The 23,796-nt window shown below is 37.9% G+C and overlaps 1 long non-coding RNA gene across 1 annotated transcript in view; it reads left to right on the plus strand.

Moving 5' to 3' along the window:
- The first annotated feature begins 212 nt into the window (after window positions 1–212).
- The window catches only part of LOC139040357 (uncharacterized), a 40,379-nt gene continuing 16,795 nt past the window's right edge, over window positions 213–23,796 (plus strand). The window contains exons 1-2 of the long non-coding RNA XR_011494742.1: window positions 213–411; window positions 7,788–8,247. This is a non-coding gene — a long non-coding RNA (uncharacterized lncRNA). The remainder of the gene's footprint in view (window positions 412–7,787; window positions 8,248–23,796) is intronic.

The raw sequence follows: 23,796 nt of genomic DNA on the forward strand, positions 1-23,796 counted from the left end.
ACAGGGCCTAGAAGTAGAGATTTTAGTAGTTTACATGAGAATTTGGGATGCAACATGCTAATGAAGCCATTTGAGTTACCGAGCAGAATATATCATTTTTCTTTTTAAAGAAAAGATAATTTTGTGATGATATTTTCAATTTAACCAAGTTTCTATTTTAGTTTTCATATGAGACTTTTTAATCTAATTTCTTTTTTCTCCAGTAGGTTTGACGTAACTGGCTGTCACACCAAGCAAAATTTTGTCTCCTGTAATTAGGAATCTTTTCTTTCTTTATTCTATTTTTATCCACTGCCTCAAGTACCCTAGACTTGATACTCAAACAACTACCCTTATCAGCATTTCAGAGGACAAACTGAGAAGTAAAAGAAATTCTACCCTCTTTCCTAAGAAGTTATAAAGAATATACAGGTAGGTGGCATCTAGTATTTCAAGGAGAAGTCTATACAATTAGAAAACATCAAAAGTAAAAAAAATAACCCTTTTGAGATTTTGCCTAAAAATAACCTTTGACTTTTTATTTCCGTGGGCACTTTAGTCAATACATATCTTTTATCCCAGATACCTGTGGTATTAAACTACAATTTATATATACAAATATTTATTAGGTCAATGTTATTGTATCAGTCTAATTTTTCAATTAGAGAATGTCAGATGGTACATCTGAATAAAGGCTGAGAATTACCAGGACGTTTTCAAACATCAAAAGTTTAGGTGGAACAGCTTCTGCAGGTAACATAGCCTGGTTCCACAAGACTCAACTCGAAATAGACAACAGCACATTGCATTACAACATATTTCATATTCAATATTATGTTTAAGTTACATTTAAATGTTCTGTAATTCCTTTACTAATAATTTCAGAAATTTTTGGCCTATCCTAATACTTTTCATTTTCACGTAAGATAAAAACAGAATTAAGTTTTAGCAATAGGCAGTTTCAGTTGAAATATTCTTTCCAATCTATCTATCTATCTATCTATCTATCTATTTGCCATAGTGGCACATATAGATGGAATATATATATGGGATACATGAATATTATATATATTTTTTGATAGATCAATGAGTAGTATGCCTGCACTCCCAGATTGGTAATTTGTATTAATTAAATGATTCTCTCAAGATAAAACCCCAATTATCTTATTCTTGTAACTTGGTAAATTTAACCGAAAAAGATCCACAAATGTATAATATGGTTTTGCCAAAATCTTGACAGGCTGACCAGGCATTGGGCTTCCTGCTTTTGGCTATGATCAGAAATTTGTTCTTAAGATACTGTGGTTTATTTTAAATGCTTTAGCACCAAAGAGATTCCCAGGAAATTAAATGCTTTCAGGTTGACCCTGTAAGACTATAATCTCTTATTTTGCATGTCCAATTAGCATCAGAACTCATTTAGGGGAGATGCTGCCATTTGAGGGCCTTATGTGGTCCTACACCTTAGCTCATTCAAATGTCACTTCCACAAAAGCCTGCTGGCCTTACTTTCAGTCTTCTGGGACAACTTGCTGCGTTGTGTTGCACGGGTTCTCAGCACGTGTCTGTTCCCCCTGCTCATTCCTCTCCCACATTTGTGATACTAGAATCCTTGATATTTTATTAACTTTAATCCATTTTTAACTCCCATGTAAAATATATTTTCCCTTGGCTCAATATTATCCATTTGATAACCCCTCCATCCAGTCTTAGAAGGAAAATGTTTAGATAGACGTGTCTGAGAAATTGACATCTGTAAGTTCATTTTCAGGATGAAACGTTCCTAACAATACTGAACTGTAATGTTGTCAACATAATTCATCTAAAGAGGATAAATAATTTATTCTCACACGCATAATTTTGTTTAGAAGAGATGACTCCCTTGGACTGGGGCCAGCTGAGATAAGGAGGAGACTGGCAAAGCTCTTATTTTCTCTAAGTCTACAAACCTTGGGGAAATAATTCTCCTTTATCTTTTCATTCATTTTTTTAAATCAGTGATTTGGAATCTCGATGTGAGGTTGTCACATTGTCACATTCTTAATAGAAAAGGGTGGATGTTCATTAGAATAGAAAGTGAAAGAATGTTTTAAAACAGAAGCTGGTAAATTATAGACAGGGGGCCAAATTTGGCCTGTAGTCTGTTTTTGTGTGGCCCATAAGCTAAACGTGGTTTTTACAATTTTAAGGAATTGTAAACACACACACACACACACACACACACAGAGGATATGTAACAGGGATCATATTTGTCCTGCAAAACCTAAAATATTTACTATCTGACCTTTTACAGAAAAAGTTTACAGAGCCCTGTTTTAAAATGGCTGTTATAAAATAATTTAAAGTATTTTCTATATGACAGGTACATAGGATTTCCTATGTATTAACTCATTGAAATCTCATAGGAACCTTAAGTGTATTGAAAGTTGAAGTATTGTCCTCATTTTGGAGATAAGAAAACCAAGATGTGTAAGGTTAATATCATATACCTTATAAGTGTCAGAGAGAAGATTTATACTAAGGCAGTTAGGGACTAGAGTTTGTACTCACAACCACTATACTATACTGCCTCTGAATGTAATCTGACATTTTTTGTTTATTTATTTTGGTGCATGTGTGAATCCCACTCCTGACACCAACATGCAATTAGTCAAAATAGGATGATGATGTGAGTGGCAGAACATTATTCACACACAAGGCAAAGTACATGAGTTCTTTTAAGCATGTAAAGGGCATAACTACTGCACATAAACCGGCCACACGGTGCAGAAAACATAGCAACACTATCAGTTGGATGAGTAAGACCCTCTTGCTCTCAAATCCCTATGAAGTTGCCTAACCACTAATAATACTACTTGATCTGAGTGATGACTTTTCAGGGCACTAGCCTTGACATGCGCACAATGGTTTATTCCTTGTTGGTCACTTATGACTGCTCTCTCCAGAGATTTGTACTACATACCTGTTTGCTCAACATTTGAAGTCATTGTAATTGGTAATACTCCCAAAGCATTCCTCAGTGCTTTTGAAACACAGGAGAGATTGAAGATAAAATCTAAGCTTGCCACTTGATTGGTCAGTTTAGGCTTCAGGCTTGCCTGAATATCCCTACAATAGCCAGGTTTCTGTTCTTTCTGATAGCTTTTCTTCTCTTATTCTTTGTCTCTCTACCTATCAGTTCAGGGAGAGGTTTTGGTCTGTCATGAGAAGAGTTCCTGTCTCTATTGCAATTTTCTCTTGTGCAAATCCTGAGTTCTGGATCCCTCAATTATAATTTCTTTATTGATTTGATTTGCCTTTGGTTTTGCAGATATCTGTTAAAATCTTTAGCTTGCCGTTATACTCCCAGTGCCTTTACAAATTTATTCCTCTCATAGTTTTATAGCATTATTTCAAGAGGACTTTTGGGAGGAGAAGAGAAGTAAACATATGTACTGGCTCCATCATTCTCAACTATAAGCTATCAAAATTTATGTGGCAAGAAAATGCTTTTGGGGATATACTGATAGCTCTCCCTCCACTTCATGCTTTATTACATTTCTTCTCCTATATTTTGGGAGCTTTCCCATCAGTCCTGCAATCATGAAAATAAAAGAATCTGTGAAGAAATCCTTGATTTTAAGTTAAAAAATCCACGGTGTAAAACATAAAACATTTGGACAGATATATTATTTTCCTGACCCTAGACTACATAGGAGTCTATGCAATGGGAATGAGAAGAAAAGAAGGATATGGGGACCAGAGTGAAGTCAGCATGAAGAGATCACCAATCTCTTTACAAGCCAGAACTCGCTGTCACTATTTCCTGGGAGATGCTGGGAACTGGGGCTATTTCTGAACATCATCCAGTCTCCATTCCAATCAATGGCATACATTGCTTTGATGGAGCAGATGTTAAGAATTCTTTTTGCTCCCATTGGTGAGGATCACTCATTGACAGCCATCATCAGGATGCCTGTTGATCTTCCAGAAGGGTTGAAGCCTTGAGATTTTGTTTAGCCTTTAAATGATCCAGCTAATGTGAATTGCCTCACTTTCATGGCCTAGGATATTTTTAAGCAAAAAAAGGAAAGGATGTGGCTCTGTACACCTAGTGAAGAAATGGTGGAGATGTGTCCATCAGTCAGGAGCCTGGCAGAAAATAGTTGATACGCTTAACTGGGTAACTTTGGAAGAGTTTAACTACATTCACAAAAGTTTGAACAGGTTTAGGAGAATGAATAAAGTTAGTACAAGACCCGATTGCTGGCCACAGCTGGGCTTTACCTTCCTAAGATCTGAAGGGTCAAGGAGAGAGAGTAACTTCTAGAACTTAGAGAGGGTTCTTGTATAAAGAGGGATTATAAAAAATTTTTTTGTTTTTAATCCAGCCTTTCTCAAGCTTATTTGACTAATCCTTTTCTTCATGTAGTGTCTATTACCATCTTGTGAACTTTGGGAAATGCTGGTATAGATGTATTCCTGCCTAATGAGGTAAACTAAATGATTCCTCCTGACAGTATTCTTAATTTTATGGTTCTCTAAAATTTTCAGAGTTGGGGCTGTCATCCAATAAGGCCAATTTACAAAGCAGCCTTAGCTAAACTTTCACTTTTAGAGTTGTTATTCTATGCTTTGTAGCTGCTCTTTATTGGAGAGTAAGAAACTGTGTCAAAGCTTCAGTCTTAATGAAGCAATTTTCTAATTTTCTATTGTCTTTTGCTTTTCATATGTACCTGTGGCTTGTTGGGAAGTTGTGATTTAGAGGAAACTTGGGATGTATTATTAAATAGCTAGCTGTTGCAGTGCTTTGTATATGTCAAGTTCCGAAAATTTATAATAATTTCATAAATATCTCTGAACAACAGTGCTGTGTAGAATTAATAGAGGAGGATAATTCATTTTGATTTACTGGGCATGTATCAGCGCTTGACTTAACTATGCAAAATAAATTGTGTTAAGGTCAAGTGGGAATTGAGGCTAAAGATTTGGGCTCTTCTGACTTTTGTGACTAGAGTCAAACTAAGGCACTCCAGCAAGGGCAGGGCAGGGCACTCAGAGACTCTTTTGGCCCCAATTGTGTTAGCTACTTCTCACTTAAGATCTGAATTTTCTGCAGGCAGAGAGTTGATTTAAAATCCTTCAATGTGTCTCTTTTGCTGTCTGTGGTCTAAACAAGAAGTTCTAACTTTTGTATTTTTCATTTTGTTTTCTAAATATCAAATTTCTCTGTTGCTCAGAAAGGTCATTTCAGAGGGACAACAATCTATCCCTTCACTGATACTTGTTAAGTAAGTAATCCATTTAATGTATTGGGCATCTGGAAGTCTGAGGAGGATGGATTTTGTTCTTTTTCCATTACTGTAGGAAGTAGAACATTATCTGCCTACCCTAGTCCACAATATGTGAAATATCTAAGGCTATGTGAAATCTTTAGACCAAAGGAGGACAGGATCACATGGCAGTGATAAGACCAATTCTCTGACACAGGTTTTGTAGAGAGAGAAATGATCACTGTTGAAGGGTAGGATGGTGTAATCGTTAAAAGAAATAATGTAATGGTAAATATTAACAATATTTAACTGTCCTGATGGGGGAGGGGAGTGCTGCTATTTTCTGTGGTGTAAATACTCCCATCATGGTCACTTTCAAGTTCTGCACATGACGTCATTGAACATGGAGTTGGGAGAAGTGCAGTGGCCCACCATTATATAAAGTTTCCACCATGTAGATATAAAAAGACTCAAGAACATTGATGATAGTATAGTTAAGTAATGAGAAAAAAATTTTACTTTTGTTTTTAAATGATTTATTTAATTGTAAGTTTATATAATTTGATTTTTACTAAAGGCTATGTTTAACAACCAGCTCAAAAAACTCCTGAAGATTTAATAATTGGCTTTTGTGAGCTAGCACCAGGTGACTCCCATACATCACTGAAGAAGAGCATGAGGTTTGAAATTAGATAGTTCTGAATTTGACTCCGCTCTGCCATTGACAACTTGTGTGGCCATCCAAAGTCTATATTTCCTCTTTAAGCCTTAGTTTTCTCAAATGAAAAGTAAAGGTAAAAATCATCTGTTTCAAATAGTTGTTGTGAGGATTAAATAAGATGGTAGTTCCCCCTCTGCCCATGGCTAAAAATTTCACAAGGTCCCTATTAGAATTGTGATCACAAAACATTTTTTTTTTTTTAACTAAGAGAGAAAGCCATTAAGAGGAGTATGCTCAGCTCCACATAATGATGTAATTTGCATAATTCAAGGGAAGATAGGCAGGCTTTAAGATTCAGGCTGTACTGCCACTGAGAATGATTATTTTTCCTTGGGATACATGTAGTTTGGTTCCAGCAGGCATTCCTCCTGCCTTTAGCAATATGACTGCAAAGATCTTATTCTTGGAGAATTTGCATGTGCCCTGGAGGGTCTTGTGAGACCTGTAGGCCAAAGCCTCCTCCTTGGTTCCTCCTTACATCTGTGAAAAATGGTAAAAATGGGTGGAGACTGAGACAGATTACTGAGAAAAGGAAGAGGGGAGACAGGCCTAAATCTGAGGTAGGGAAAGAGAATAGGAACTGAGAGTTTTGCGATCACAAAGGTCAGCAGCAGCTGTTTATTGATGGATCCATTGAGTTCAGTAAGTATTGCCGTCTTTCATTATGATCTGCTTCACTGAGAAATAATTTCATTCAACACTGTTTAATAAAAAATTGTTTTTTGGAAATTGTTTCCAATAATTTTAGAGAATCAAACAGAGCATAAAATAGGGGAAAATGTGACTCAAGCAGATATTCTGAAAATAAAATGACAAACTGTTACGAGATCCCGGCTTCTCTTTTCTAAGAGTAAAAGGTTGTATCTATTGTTTTGTTTAAGCTGTTTTTAACAAGACAGTCATTACTTACAACAGACAGGTTTCCAGACCAGATGTGTATAATGAGAACCCTTGAAAGACACGAAGACTCCACAAGCACAAGAAATCTATATTTACTTGGATCACAAAGAGTAAATCAATTACAAATACCTCTATACTAATGTCTTGAATAACAGATAAGAAAGAAAGAACATTCAGTATTATTTTGAAGAGCTTAACAAAAGTAAATAGGATTATTAAATTTTTAAGTGGAAGACATTTGCCCTTCAGAGTTCACAATAAAGCCCGGCTTTCTGCAAATTCGATCCATTTTTACATGAACAGTTGGTAAAATGTCAAAATGAAAAAAGTAAATGTGATCTATCCAAAACAGTTTAAGAAGAATTAACTGTAATAATGGGAAAATGCGCACAAAAGATGGTAAACAAAACTGAACAAGAAAAGACACTAAATATTAATTCATTTTTCTAGTTTCTAAACTGGATGCAAAACACTGATTAGTAGCAATTATTGTGATTTACTGTTTTAACAAAAAAACCTGATGAGTAATTTTAAACTTTTTGCCACTAAACATCCAAGATATTGTGACTTTAAATTAAAAAAAATGAAAAAATGAAACATTTGGAAAATGGTAACTAACTGCTGAAAAACGGTAGTGATAAATTGTATGACAATGCAGCTGTTATGAAAGGTGAGGACAAAGGGCTGCAAACACTTTAAAAACTTTAATAAGTAAGCAGAATATGTGCCCTGCCAGCTCATTTCCTTAATCTTGTCAGAGAAAAAGCTGCTGTGACAGTAGCTGAAACTGTTGACTACTTTAGTATTCTGCAACAGTTATGTTTTCTTTCCAGATTCATCTCACAGGGTATTTTAAACAATGGAGTATTTTAAACACACATGCAATTTAGATTTTCATTAAAAAATGAAATTTTTTTTTTTTTTGTCCTACCTAGGCCACTGGTCCAGCTATTCCTTATAATGATTTGCAGCAGTCCCCTGTGCTAAGAGCTTGGCATCTGGAACCCGACCACCTGGATTTGTGGCTCCACCACTTAATGGCTATGCAAACTTGAGCAACACTCAGCTTTATCTTCTTCTGCAAATGAAGGTGGCAATATATTTACCTCTTTTAGTTGTTGTGAGGGTCAAATATGCTGAGGAGCTCACTATATATTATTTAACAAATGAAAGATAAATAATACTAACTCCAGGGTGTAGAGTAAAAATTCAGGAAGGTGGAACAATAGGAGGAACAGGAGCCAAACAGAAGGTCCTAAGAAGTCAGGGAGAAAAGACTTGGAGGAAGAATTGTCCTTACAGTGCAGCCCATATTCATGGAAGCCCTCATTTCAAACTCAGCCTAAGGACATTGACCTCTCCTTGTCTGACAAAGCCTCTAAGATTGGGATGGTGGTGAGTACTGTAATTTATAAATCTCTAAGTCTGTTGATTCCTGACTTTTTCACAACATAGCTGTATTCCATGTGAATTGTTTCCTTTGGGTGCCAGAACAACTACACAGTGATAAACCTCCTACATTCTCAGAGGAAAGAAAGTTCTTTATCTACATTCCCTCAGGCATGGGAGACAGCAGTGGCCATCAACGAGCAGTCCAGAGGGTACCAGAGACCTTTTGGAAATAGGATATTTCTTCCAAAACAGACTGCACTGGGAGCATGTTAAGGAGGGCATTTGACTAGTCCTGCTATGGACTGAATGTTTTTGCCCTCCCAAAATTCATGTGGTAAAACCCTAATCTTCACTGTGATGGTATTTGGGAATGGGACCATTGGGAGTAATTAAGTAATGAGGGTCAAGCCCTCATGATGGGATTAGTGCTTTTATTGGAAGGGGTAGGAGAGAGCTTGCATCCTCTGCTCTTCTCCATGTGAAGATACAATGAGAAGGCAAGCCATCAGCAAACCAGGAAGTGGCTCTCACCAGACACCTGATCTGCTGGCACCCTGGTCTAGGACTTCTTAGGCTCCAGAACTGGAAGAAATAAATTTCTGTTGTTCAAGCCACCCAGTGTATGGCAACTTGCTACAGCAGCCCAAACTTGTTCTTCTTGGCCAGGGCCTGCAGGAGGCTTTCTGCAGCCGCTTTGCTAGGAGAGCAGCCCCTCACAAGGAATGACTTGTCCTCAAGCCACTCCCACCCATAATAATAACAAAAATGACAATCAATATGATGGAGCCATGGTGATGTGCCAATCCCGGAGTTCAATGTTTTAGATGCATCATCTGATTCCACCCATGCTGTGCCCTCCTTTTCTTGAGGCAGCCCCCTCTGGCACAGAGTGAGAAAGCGGAAGATTTTGATGCCTTCCTGAGTTGTTCGCTCAGAAGACTCTCCTCAGCAGTGTGCGCCCCTCTCCATTACCCTCACTGCTCAGGAGCTACTGGCACCATTTTTGTTGTTAAACTTTTTGCATCCTACGTGCCAGGTACTGTTCTAGGTGATCAAGGCACATCAGTAAACAACAAAGTATTGTAAATGGAATGACAAAATATTGTAAATTTTGAATTGGTGTACATTTGGTAGATGCTTTCTAAATTTTTTTTTTTTAATCTTTGCCAAATTTGTTACTCCCCACATTCACATTCTTACTTCCTTCGTATTAAAACATGCATTCGTGTTAATTCTCATTTTGCCTTTTAACGGAAACATTTCTAATCTTTTACAACCAACAGTAACTTCTGGATATAAGAGATCAGTTTTCAGGTATGGATATGCTTTAAATTTTTCTTAGATTTCAGAACCATGTTACATAGACATGTCACATTCCAGAACCACTGGAAACTTGTTCTACTTAAGCATCAGCTAATGCTACTTGGAAGTGTGCAATAATTCTGCATGTTATACTTCGTCTAATGCTCTGTTCCTTATCAGTGACCATTACTTTCAGGTTAATGGACTATCAGCCTCCAGCCAAATTTTTAAAAAAACTGTTGGGTTTTACATTGCTCCAGGCTCATACAAGAGAAATCTGGAAAACTGCAATTTTCTTAATCAGGTTGAAAAAATATATAATCAGAAATAATATGGCTATGGTTAACTATAAAACTCATATTGCTGTTAAAAAATAGTTTTCTTTTGATTTTTGGGAACTAGGACATATAGCTGAGAGAAGGGAAAAACAGGGACTATGAAATTAACAAAATGAACATAATTTTGCAACTGAGATAATCCAGCTAAGTTCCTTGTACTGTGGCTGTACTCAAGTATGAGATTTAATTAGTATTTCATATGTGAAAACTTCCGCAGACTTGGAATCCACATGGGAGACCGGCTGTAGAGCTATAGATTGGGGAAATATGTACACACATCTTGTCTTGAATTCAGCAAAGGATTTGATAAAATGCCTCCATATTGTTGTCACTAAGCTGGAAAAATGTGAGTGGAATAAGGTGTAGTTAAGTGAATCTGCACAACTATACTCAGTCTATTTGGCTTATAGATGTTCAGTAAATGTTTGTGGAACTAAATTGAAATGAATTGATCTATGTTAATCTGCATGGAGTGCCACAGTAGTGTATATTGCATCATTCCAAACCCTATTCTGTTCAGTATGCTGTTCAAAGTTGTGTGAAGATTTCCAGGACCAACTTGTCGACCCACATGCCTTCAGTCAAATTGTTTTACCAAGTGCTTCCTAATAGTTAAATCGAACAGGACTTTTTCAACCTTATCCCATCTGCTGCCTCTGTGGCATGTAACACCGACTTCTACTTGTTTTCCGAAAATTGATCTTCCTCTGACTTTCAAGCTACCCTTCTAGCCTCCCTCTTAATTCTGTGAATATTCCTCCCCCTTCTCTGATTTCACTCTTGTTTACCCCTTAAATATTCATCCTCCGTCTCTTCACAATTTGAGTACTCTCTGGTTTCACTCATGCTCTTGGCTTTACTACCATTTATATGATGACTCCCAAATCCGTATCTTCAGTCTAGACCACTTTCTTGGGCACCAGAACGATGTGCCCCATCCCTCTTGGCATATTGCCTCCTCTTTTAATTTAATTGGTACATAAAGCTATTCAACACGAACTATCGAACCTCCCTTCTCTCAGTCTTAAGGTTTCTGATAATTGAAAAAGCATTGCCATTGGACACAGAATTGTGTTTGATTTTTCGCATCCATCACTTACTAGTTCTATGACTCAGGGCAAATTACTTAACCTACTTGTACTAGTTCTCTCTTGCTGCATAACAAATTACCACAAACTTAGTGGCTTTGAACAACACACATTTGTTATCACTTAGCTCCTATGAGTCAGGAGTCTGGGTGTGGCTTAGTTAGATCCTCTGGTTAGGTATCTCATAAGGCTGGAATCTAGTTTTCACCTAGGACTGAGCTCTTACCAGGTGATCAACTGGGGAAGAACCCATTTCTGTTATCCCTCAGGTTATAATAAAACTGTGTATGACTTATTTGTATTTATTTGTAAAGTGAGGTTAGGTGTAAAATTCAGATAATTATAAGCAGGTGCTTTGTCTACATAAACATTCGATGTGACTTTCAGAAGTCCTGCGGGATGTGGGTCAATTCTGTGTATACAAAGCTTATCGTGTGCATTTTTGGTCTCCACACATTGTATACCATTAGTGCCTTGTTTTTGTTATGATAACCAGAAACACCCCCACCCTTTGTGAGTGATCCTGCCCTCTTGCAAGTCACTGAATGAAGGGTTTAAATGATCATTTCTAACAAACAAATAAGAATTTTGTGTCACAAATTAATAAAACCATTGTACCATTCATTCACCCATTCACTCATTCAATAAATTCTTACTGAGTACCTCCTTGTGGAGGGCACCGTTCTAGGTGCTGTCTCATTCATGCAGTGAATGGGACATTATCTCCCCTTCTCTCCTGGGGTTAATACAAAACCACAGATGGGATCTTAAGAATAGTTATTGATCACTTAACTCTTCTTCGTTTCAAAGAAAAACATCTTAAAAATGTGGAACTTATCAGTTACCTGAACCCTCTGATTCTTTAGCTCTTTGTTCAAAGTTCAATCAAAGTTCATCAGGCAATGTTCTATGCAGAACAGTATGCCTACTGCACAATATATTTCTCCAAAATATAGCCACAACTTCCTTTCCAAGACTTTTTCCTGTCTTTTCCCACATGAATTTTTTTTTCCAATCAAATTAGACTCGACTGTTCTGTGAACCGCTCTTAAACTCTTCCACTCTGTGCTTCCCTTTACACTATTATCATTGTCTAGGATGCTCCTTTTCACTATCCCCACAATTTCATCTGTCAAAATTCTATTCCTTTTTGAAGGCCCTTCCATGAAGCCTTTCTGATTCACCGAAATGAGGTGATGTGTGATACAGCCTACTTTTAAGTTGCTATATTTTAAGTTACCACTTTTAAGATATTCTGTTCTCTCGCCTTGGCATAGGGACAGAGTTGTATTAGGAAGCCAATAAATGTCTGCTAAAAAAAAAAAGAGAAAAAGAAAAAATTCTGCCTTATAGTATGGTTATCTGTGCATTCGACTAACTTGTAGTCCCTACTTATCCAAAGTTTTAAGCACTTTAATGGTACAGTCTCTATCTTACTCACTTTTCAATTTCCCTCAGAGCTGAGTACAGCATTGTATAATTATTGGTTTATTTTTCCTTCAGGAAATACTTGTTGAATGTCTACTATCTCCTAGAAGTGCATAGGTGCTAGGGCACCTTGGCTATGGGATTAGAGAACCTGGGTTCAAATGCTACCCCTTCCACCTACTGGCTGTGACATTGGGCAAATTCTTAGAATCTAAAGGTCTTGACTTCCTCTCCTGTAAAATAATGATGACAATGGTGATTATGATGATGGTGATGATGATGATGATGGCTAATATGCTATGTACTGGGCACTCTATCAAGAATTAGCATCAAGAACTAATGTCTTTGGAATCAGATTGACCAGAGTTCACAACCCAGCTCCATTGTCTACTAGTCGGGTGACCCTAAATAAGTTAGTTGGCGTCATGAAGCCTCAGTTTCTTCAACTGTTAATTGATTGAATGGAGATAAACCTACCAGTGCTTTCTATTGCTTATAGGATAAAATTCTATACTTACAATGGCCTAAAGCCAAGACCTTACATCACCTTACTTCTCCTTGTCCATCCAAACTCATTCCATCCTCTCATTTGCTTGCTTGCTTCAGAATGGTCTGTTTTCCATTCTTCAAACAAGCCAAGTACCTTTCCAGTGTGGTCCTTTGCACTGTCACAAGACAGATTCATTTCTATGTTTACTCAAATGTCATCTCTTCATGGAAGGCGTGACTGACCACCTTAACTAAAGTAGCCCTCTGCTCCCCAGCTCCTTCATCATCCAGTTATTCCCTCTGACTTATTCATCATAACAGATACATTATTTGTTATAATTATCCATCTAGAGATTTATTTTTTTGGTCTGATTTTTGCTTGTTTATAGCCTATTTCCTTTACTCAAACGTAAGCTTCATCCAGGCTGGCCCAGTGTGTGTGTTTGCTAATCTAGTTCCACTGTCTGGCACAATGCTCAACCCAATTAGATGCTCCAAAAATAGAATTGTACGCATAAGTGAGAGAATAAATAGTTCATATGTTGTTGAGAAGATTAAATGCATAGTGCCTGGCAGAAAATATGTGATGAATTAATGTTTGTTATTATTATTGTTATTACTAATGATCATAAGATAGAAACTGTCCATGTTTTCATAAAGTTTGCAATTTGTGTAACAAGCCAATTATAATAATAGTAGGTGGTGCATGAATGGGGCTTTTGTGATATGGGAGCACGTAGACATGCTCAGGAAGTATTTGCTGAAGTGTCATTTTTACTTGAATGCTCTTGAAGAGTACTGCCTAGGAACAAGAAAAGCATGAGAGTGGAGGGTGGAGCCCATGCCAATCCTTCTAAATAGATTCAACAGTTCGTTGCCGTTAGAGGTAATGGTCTCCTAGCCAAGGCAGAGTAATCTAGCATAGGCAAGGGCTGTGTTATATATTTGTTGACTTTATCATCTGCTCCGTCATAGATACTGGACACTTAAATATCCTGGTGTAGATCATGTTTATATTTTCACAATCTTTTTCCCTCCCTCCTAGTGCTGGCTTCAAACAGGGATTTATGAGGTTTATCCCTCCCACAATCTCCCCAGGCCTCTCCAATACCGCCCCAAGTTAAATCCATTTTAACTGAAGCCATGCCCCTACTATACAATTGTAGCTCCAAGACCAGTCCTCCAGCCGCCCCCTTCTAACCTATTTGCTGCTCCTAATTCTCTCCTGTGGAGGCATTTTGGGGCAGCCACCTCCCTCTTCACTCTTTTCTTTGCCCAGGCCTTGTGATCACTCCCCATTTCCACAGATTATACATGTATCTTCACAGGATCTTCTATGTCTGCATCCTGTCTCCCCTCACCAACTTTTACTAACCATAGTTTTATTCTTAGGAAATATGTTCCCTCCTATTAGAAAATCTTCAGAGCACAGTTGTGGAGATAAGACTGACTTCTCAAATTTTATGATTAGAATCATAATGTTTCCATGTTGATAAGTTACAGATAGAGCAAGGCAGTTTCTTTTCCTACCACGCTAAAACTGCCAAAAAGTAAGAAAGAGGCAACATGATCATTTTTTCCTTGTTGGTTGATTTCCTGCATCAAGGACACACAGTGGCAGGGGTTGAAATAAGGGCAATAATTTTATTTTAAAATAAGAAAATACATAAAGCAAGATGTTACTGTTATGTAGAAAATATATTACTGTTAGGGATGGTTCTGGTGAGTCATCTCTAAGTACTTTCAGTTTGTTGATTTTATAGACCAACGAGTTCAAAGATCAAATAATGCCTGTTGAGTTTGATGAGACTCTAGTGACAGTTACCCTTTTGGCAACACTCTCTCTGAACTTGTTAAGAGTAACAAAGAATCCGCCACTGAATCTCTTGGAGGGCAAACCAGCCTCTGGTAGGAGTGCGTCTGGGTCAATGGATAATGATTACAATCGACAAACTTTTAGAAGGAACAGGATCAACAACAACATTTTGCCTCTTCAGATTATCAGGCAATAGATTTCCTGTGGGCAGCATTTTCAGAGAATTTCTTTGCCTTAGAACTTTAAACAGAAGCTTAAAAGAAAATCGCACAGGGGCCACCCCGTGGTGCAGTGGTTAAATTCGCATGCTACACTTGAGTGGCCTGGGTTTTGAGGGTTCAGATCCCAGGTGCAGACCTACACACCACCTATCAAGCCATGCTATGGTGGCATCCCACATAAAGAATATGTGAAGATGGGCATAGATGGTAGCTCAGGGCTAATCTTCCTCACCAAAAAAAAAAAAAAAAAAAGAAGAAGGAAAGTCCCACAAAAGTGAATGTGTGCTGCTAGAAGAAGAGATTTCACGGTGGTAGTGGTAATTGTTATAATAAACTATTATAATAATAACAATTACATCAGTATATGGGTCAGACAACATACACATAGTGGCAACATAAACACATACAATATCAGAGAAAGTGAAGAGCTAATGATGGTAGCTAAGAATTATTTAGCACCTAATGAATGTTTTTATGTTCATTATTTTATTTATTCATACAACAAACTAAAAAGATAATAAGCAAATAGCAGAGTTAAAGTTTGAAACAAAAGCAGTCTGGCTCCGGGGCCCATGCTCTTAACTACTACATTATGTCATACTACACTATACTATGCTACACTATGCTATGCTATACTCTACTGTGCTATGCTATGATACGCTATATTGTACTACTCTATGTTATGCTGTGCTATACTATACTCTTCTATACTATCTAAGTAATATAATATTGCCTCTCCTGCACAGTGTAGTAGTTGTCTGTGGACCTGTTCTTATGTGCGTGTCTTTCACCAGTTTGCCAGGCTCCATAAAAATAGGGACTGAATTTGTCTAGTTTACCACTGAGTTCCCCAAACCTAGCCCAGTGCTAGGCATATAGGTGTCCAAAAAATATTTATTGAGTGACCAGTGTCAACTAAATTAGGCATTTATGGACTTAAATACTGAAGGAGGAAAGGAGTAAAATACAAGTAGGTATCTTCCCTTTGAAAAACTCAAATCCCTTCATTTTTCTCCTGCTGTGCACCATAACTTCAGAAAGCCAGATCAATAAGGACATTGCCAACGGCAGGCAGAAGGTGGGGGACCCTGATGAGAAAAAAGAGAGAAAAGTTTTCTCAAAGGCTTTTACTATATGCCTGTCAGTTTCACAAAAACTCGGGATATAGCTATGCGTGGCGCAAGTTAAATTTGAGGAAAGGCTCCCTGAATCCTAAAAATGTGTTCCATTTTAATCATAATTTTATTTATGAATATAATCAACTAGATAAAGTACAAATTCCTCTCGGATCTTAGTCCCCTTTGTCCTCTTCTAAAGGAAAATTTGTATGAACCATGTTAGAACAACAAGCCTACCTTACATACAGGCTCTGTGTCTAGGACACCACTCTGGGAGCTCCAGAAGGAGCACATGTCACCCAAACATTCCCAAATCTCACTAATCCATGGGTACAAATGAGGCCGATTATATTAATACCCAAGCTTTTCATTTCTAAGCTCATGGAGGAGTTTCAGTATCTTTCAAAGTCCCACCATCCCACAGATAGTTTTGGAAATCCTGATGAGTTTTTACATAAGTTCATAAATTAAAATAAACTTCTATCACATCATTTCATTTGCATTTCTGCTACTGTCACTCAGGCCCCTGCTGATTTGCCCCAGTTCTGGTGCTGTTACTCCTCATGGTTCTGTAAAATTTGGCAGTCTCCTTTGAGGGCAAAAAACTCACATATAATGCTCAGTTGGATGGTGTGGGGGTTGTTTGGGCCCTGAACTATTATGCCACTTGGGGAGGGATCACTTTCTGTTCACACCCATGATCCTTTGTCTCCTTGGAGTGTATCCTGGCAGGGGGGTAGCCAGATTGGGATCGGATTACAATATCTGTCACCTCACCAGATCTTTGCTGTCATCTAATCTTCAAACCCTGTTGTAAAATTGCCATTCCAGATTCCTTCTTCCTTTGGTATGAATTCTTTCCCAGAGCCTTTGCCATCTTTTTGTGCCATCTGGCAATCTTACTTTCTCTCTCTCCCAATCCAGTTCAAAAAAATATATCAATATATAAATCTGAATTCCTTTTACCATGTTGTGAATTAACCCCCCGTATACCAGTAAATAGAAATAATGTGAAAGGTGACATCTAACTCCATATGACAGTCATGTCTCACTCTAGGCCTTGGCCCAGTTGTGACCAGATCAAGTGACATACTATAACTGATTGATTCCTAAGTCCCAAGATATGTCTATCAATAACCAGGGTTCCCTGGAGGTTATACTCACTTATTCATTGGAATCTTCCTACTCTTTGGAAGTGGGTAGAAATATTTGAGTCCTCAGTTTATATATATATATAAATTTCCTATAAGGAATTGGCTCATGGAATTATGGAGGTTGAGAATTCCCAAGATCTGCAGTTGGCAAGCTGGAACTCCAGGAGAGCTGATGGTGTAGTTTCAGTCCAAATGCCAGCAGACTCAAGACCCAGGAAGAGCCAAAGTTTCAGTTCAAGTCTGAAGGCGGGAAAAAGCTGATGTCCCAGCTTGAAGGCAGTCAGGCAGGAGGAGTTCCTTCTACTCTAAGGAGGGTCAGCCTTTTTGTTCTATTCAGGCCTTCCACTGACCGGACGAGGCCGACTCACATTAAGGAGAGTAGTCTGCTTTACCCGGTCTACCAATTCAAACGTTTATCTCATCCAGAAACACCCACACAGACACACCCAGAGTAACGTTTGACCAAGTATCTGGGCATCCGAAGGCCCAGTCAAGTTAACAGATAAAGTGAGCCCTCACAGGAATCACATGCCCTGATTCCCACCTTCAGAAGATGGATTTACCTACTAAATAGCTCTGGGCCTGGATAGATGGTAAACAAGGCCCCCAAAAGCTACAAAAACATAGAATCTTGGGCTTTAGATTAAAAATGTATAATGAAGCTATATCATAGACTCTGTGATATAAGAAACCAAAAATAGAAAAAAAAACATAAATAAAACTCAGCTGAAAAATACAGTCACCACAAACAACCAACAAGAAAAGGAGAGCAGCACAATATCAAACACTTCAGAAAGATGGCAGCTATGGGAGGAAAGAGCAGATTCTGGAGTGCAGCAGCACTTTCCTCATCACTGGGAAGCCATTTGGGAATGTTAACAAAATCCTGAGAATCCTCATTAATTCTTTAAATCTATAGAGAATACAGTTAGGAGCATATACTTATGTTTTCCTTTCTCAGACTGGTTGGTTGACAGCAGGAAACCATAGAAATGAACACGTGCTGATTTTCTCGGAAAGAAGTTGTAGTTTTTAGGTCAAAATTAGGCTACAAAGGACAGAGAACTGAAAATAGTAGCTAAATAAGATCTTCATGTATTTCTTTGTGATATAAATGTCCTGGTATGGCCCTGGGTTAGATTAGGATGCTGTGTGCTCTGAGTGAGTTGAGGCTTCTTCTCCCTCGGTGCCCCACTATTTCTTGGTAAAAGAAGATGATATTCCCACTCCAGGCAGTGGGAAGGAGGAACGAACAAGGATGCTGTCTCTTAAGGAAGGTTCCTGGAAGCTTCACACACTTTCCTTCCATCGCATTAGCCGGAAATTCGTGCCTACACTCCACTGCAAGGGAGGCGTACAAATGCAGCTTTTATTTGGATCAGCAGTGAGCACGGTTTATACCAAGAGTTCTATTGCTCTGGAAAAGGAGAACAGATATTGGAGAGAGGCAATCCCAATACTGATTTTACGGACTAACAGGAAGTCTGAGACTTCCCCTCGAGAAATGGCAAATTTCCATAATTAGAGGAATTTAGCTCCAGTCCAGAGCATTTAACAAATTCTGGAAGAGCAAAACCCCGGGATCAGAGAAGAGACTGCGCATTAGTTCATTAAGCCAACTTTGATCTCTTCACCTCACCCTTTCTGCCCTGCCCTCAGGTCACAGCAAATGTGCACAGAACGTCCAAGACTGTCACACCTCGAACTGTAGACAGTTTGGAAGAGAAGGCAGCCTGGCCTCTGATATTAAAGGAAGGAATCAGAAAGTCATTTACACTATAGAAGAAGAAATAGATAAAATTAGAAAATTAGGCTAAAACCGCTCAAGGATAAACAAATGAAAGAAATGGCTCAGCCCAGCTCTCTAAGGAACTTAAAAAAATTGTTTTTTAAATTTACAATGCAAAAGACAAAATCCAACTTTGAAGAAACAAAAACCCAAGGAATAGCAGGAAATTTTCCACAAGAGATTCATGCCATGAAACAACTTAATAAGAATATAATTAAACAAAACAAGAAATCAAAGAGAAGATGACGGAACAGCAGAATGAGATTGGAATGGAGGTTGCATGCTGAAGGAAACAACGTAAGGATCAAAATAATATCATTTGAAGCTACCAAAGATGCTGGACTAAAACTTAGAAAGTCTCAGTTATTAATGATGTATTGGTATTACAATGAATGGATGCAAATAATTCAGGTTTCGACCTCTGATGGTATTTGCATTGAAAACATGACAAAAAGTTTTGGGGCTTGTGCATCATATATGTCATTTGATTGAGTAGATTGTTGTAGTTATCCAAACAAAAACGTTTATTTTTTTCAGTAGATTAAATTCATTTTTTTTAAAAAATCATCCAAGACTGAAGAAACAAGTATGGAGTGTGAAAATGCTATGCAGCATTTGACATTTTGAAATTTGTTTTCTACCAGTTCTGTACAAAGAATGACTGCTACAATGCTGGGCTGAGATTTGGACCACAGACAAAATCTCAGCGTGGAGAGGTTAATGCCCTGTGTAGACTAGACAGCTGGCAATTTACTCAGTCTTCTTGGTGGCATTTGTTCCACCCACTCTCCTCCTTGTTCGTTTCCTTGAGATTGCTACAAAAGTCAGAGAAGACACACATGTGTAGCTTTGGGAAATGGTTGGCTTAAATTTTTCTACTTGCATGAACTATATTTATCTAAACTAAAACTTGGCTTGACAAGGTGTTTGTATTATGGCTAGGTCTGTTTGTCTACTTTCTGTAATTTATGCAGTATATGTTAATTACTTTTCTTAATGTGAAAATATTTTGACATTGCTTTTTCTCATTTCTTTGACTTCTTGAATAATTTTCTCCTGAGCTGAGCTCTGAATCACATCTGCTCTCTGGGCTTCTAGCCTTTTATTTAGTGTATACATCCTTCAGTATTGGTGCTTGAGTCTCTCGTTTCTGGAATTTTAAAACATTTTTAGCAAATTGGAAAATTATTATAGATGAGACTTTAGTCAGTCTCATTCCTGATTGTTTGTTCTGGATAATACCCCATCTGGATATTCCAAAAAGTAAAGATACACATTTAGATGAATCAAATTTAGACTTATTCATGTTCCAAGAACAAAACAAGATACGTTCTTAGTTTTGAGCTGAGGCAGGTCATTCAACAAAATTGAATCTAGCTGACTCTCTCAGAAGCTATATAATGTGTTTTACCTGTTGCCAAAGGATGATCAAAAAAGATGCAATTTTTCCTTATTTGAAGGGAAGCATCATGCAAATTCAGAGAGAACTCTTCTTACCTGCTCATCACTCTTAAAACCTACCTCACAAATGTACACGAGGAAGGAGACATGTATTTGTGAACTCAGGAAATGGAATTTGGAAGATTTCATCTCTTCAATCTAATAAATTTACGCGCTTAAAATCAAATGCCACACCTAGGTCATGCCCACCCCTGGAGATGAGGCCCCTTCCTTGTCATTGCCCAGTATACATGTCACCCTCCTTACCACCACCCTTTTCTGACAAAGCATCACTCTAATGGGCCATTTAGGTGATGACAGAGAAAATGAACACAGAGTTCAAAAAGGCTCTTGTTGACTAATAACTTTTCCACACAGTTGATAAATCTTTATGGTTTTTGGAGCCGGTATTCCTCAAACATCTTATTAACAGTTTCTATTAGGAAATGTACACAGGTACAATGGGAATATTATGCTTCTTGCTGTTACCAGCTTGATATGTGGCCTATTAGAAATTCAGAAAAAAAGTGGAAGTGCAGTGCAGATTTTTCTTGGGGTATACTGAAGCAGCCTTTGCTATAACTGTGAGGTTTTAAAAAGTATTTTCCAAGACATCTATCTTACACAGACAAGACCATCTTAAATTGGACTCATTAAATCATTTGTTGTCACAGCCAACAGCCTTGTGGAGGCTACTTAACAAATGAAAAATGAGCCTTTCTCACTTGTTTACTCTATATGGATGCTTCTTTTATTTTGTTTTTGTTTTTTTCCTCTGGTAGCACACTGACTTAGGGGATCTTGTTGCAGTACTGCCTGATAGAAACTAAAAATGTGAAGGCTGAAAATACTATAGATGTGATGCCCAGGTTCACATAAAATACTGGTGAAGAGGTTTCCCCTGGTAGTGATATCTGGGCCTGTCTTTCAGTTCGAGCAAGGGACCAATTAAAACCTCATTTACTTTGTTGAAAAGGTAACACACAATCGCTTGAGAAACACAAAATTCTTGGCACAGGAAGAAAAAATGATAATCCTAAGTTCATCTCTGAGTTTCTCCTTCTCACTTTAGTCTGCCAGCTCAAGATTGTTCTCAACAATATAAAGTATCCTTGTTCATTTGTTCATTCATTCATTCAATCATTCATCAGCCTGCCTCTAACTGCCACAGTGGATGGAAGCCACCTTACAAGTTTGTTGGCTGGTAGTCTTTTTCTTTGCTATTTGGTATAAATTAATCTTTACTTAATTTCAGTTTATAAACATTCTCTTCTTCTTGTAGGTCAATATTTGTGGATTTTTTTCCATACTATTGCTTTCTTAGCTATGGCCTAGAAAAACGCGTTTACTTTTTTTTTTGGTTTTGTTTTATTTTTCATTCAGGACTGCTTTTCGGTTTCCTTACTTTTGTTTATTTCCTAATAGCTTGCACTGAATGTGTTGCCAAGCCTTAAGTGGCACAGTGTTTTCTGATTAGCCCTGTGCGAGGCTGTGTATCTCAGAGCTTGCAACAGGAAAATGTTAATGATGAAAAAGAACTTTGGGAACAGGGAGATCAAGGTTTGAATCTCACTTCCACCAATTTCCTTTTATGTCAAATGGAAATGATAAACCCGTCAGGAATTAAACTGAAGATAAAAGGAAACATACACAGAGTTCCTTGCATACAGTAGACATTCAATAAATGTCTCATTTATTCATAAAATGTCAAAAAAAAGCTATTCTTTTGAATTGTCAAGTGGTATCTAATGTTCTGCCCACCATTTACCACTGGTCCCTTCAGCGCCTCAGCTTTCTCCTATTTGATGAGTGATTAGATTCAGCTGAATCTTGTGCGTTATTTGTATTTCAAAAGAGTTCACAGTTCTCAAGTTTTAGTCAACTTAGGTTTTTGAGATAATTGGTATTACTTGAGAATTGGGTCCTTACTGAGATTTGCAACAAAACTCACTTTAGGATTATCTACAGTTCCATTAATACAACACATGTTTTCTTTTCCAGCTTATTAATAACAATGTTAAATAAGCACAAACCTCACAGTGACATCCCTAGAGATAGTACTTAGAACATCCCTACAATTTAATTTTCTCCTGTTCATCGTTGTTCTTCTCTGTGGTCTCGTGATAGGTTTGCTTTATAGAATGATACTGCAGAAAGCACATTTGAACTAATTTCTCAAGTTGTTGTACTTTCTTCAAATTTCCTGTTAGCTTATATATTTTATATTCTATTTGTTTAGTAGTACTCCTGTTTATCCAAAATTTTATCTTCCCTGCCTGTCTTCCTTGTTTCTCAAGTTTGAACTAGATGTATCTCATCTGTAGTCTTTATTCACTCAGTCAATAAATTTGCACTGAATGCCTACTGTGTGCCAGGCATTCCTAGCACCGAGGAGAAAGCTATGAATAAAATATAGTCCCTGACTTCTTAGAAGTTACATTTTTTTTTTTTTTTGGAGGAAGATTAGCCCTCAGCTAACTACTGCCAGTCCTCCTTAGAAGTTACATTTTAGTGGAGAGTGGATAAAGGCCAATGATCATTGCGTAAGCAAATAAATAAACAATCTGATTTGAGATAGCGATGAGTGCTGTGGAGAAAATAAAATACGGCAATAGGATAGGGACTTGGTGGAGTGGTGGTCCAAGGGCAGTTATTTCAGCAAAGATGGTCAGGGGAGGCTGACCAGAAGATGCGGGACCTGATGATGAGAAAGGAAGAATATGATAGGCAGGAGAGCAGCAAGTCGAAAGGCCCTGAGATGGGAATGGGTTTGGCATCTCTGAGGCATGAAATGAAGGTCAGTGTGGCTGGGTGAGGTGGATAAGGGGGAACATGGTAGGAATTGATGTTGAAGAGGTGGGTGAAAGTCAGGTCATGTAGGGCCTGGTCGGGTGTGGTAAGGTGTTTAGATTTTTTTTCCTAAAGGCAACGAAAAGATATTGGAGGGTTATAAGTGGCAGCGTGGGTTGATCTGATTTATGCTGTCGTATGGGGAATAGACTGGGGATGGTATGGTTGTAAGAGTTGAGGCAGGAGACTAGTTAGGAGACTACTACAGTAATGGAAGTGAGAAATAATAGTGGCTTGAACTAGAGTTTTAAAGAATGGAGCTATGAGACGTGGTCAGATCTGAGAAAGATTTGGGGAGCAGTACCCATAGCACTTGCCGATAGATTGGATGTGAGAAGTGATGGAAAAAGTGGCACCTTGTTGAATTTAGCACTTGAGAGATTGAAACCTACACAACAATTGTCCTGCAGCACGTAGTCATCCCTTTATGTCACTTTATGCTTTCCTGAAGAGCCTGGTAGCTCCTTGAAAATAGTAACCCTTATTTCCCTTTAGATCATCAATACTATCACTTAATTT

Source organism: Equus asinus, chromosome 16, assembly GCF_041296235.1.
Source record: "Equus asinus isolate D_3611 breed Donkey chromosome 16, EquAss-T2T_v2, whole genome shotgun sequence".
In the NCBI taxonomy this organism is placed as follows: Eukaryota; Metazoa; Chordata; class Mammalia; order Perissodactyla; family Equidae; genus Equus; species Equus asinus.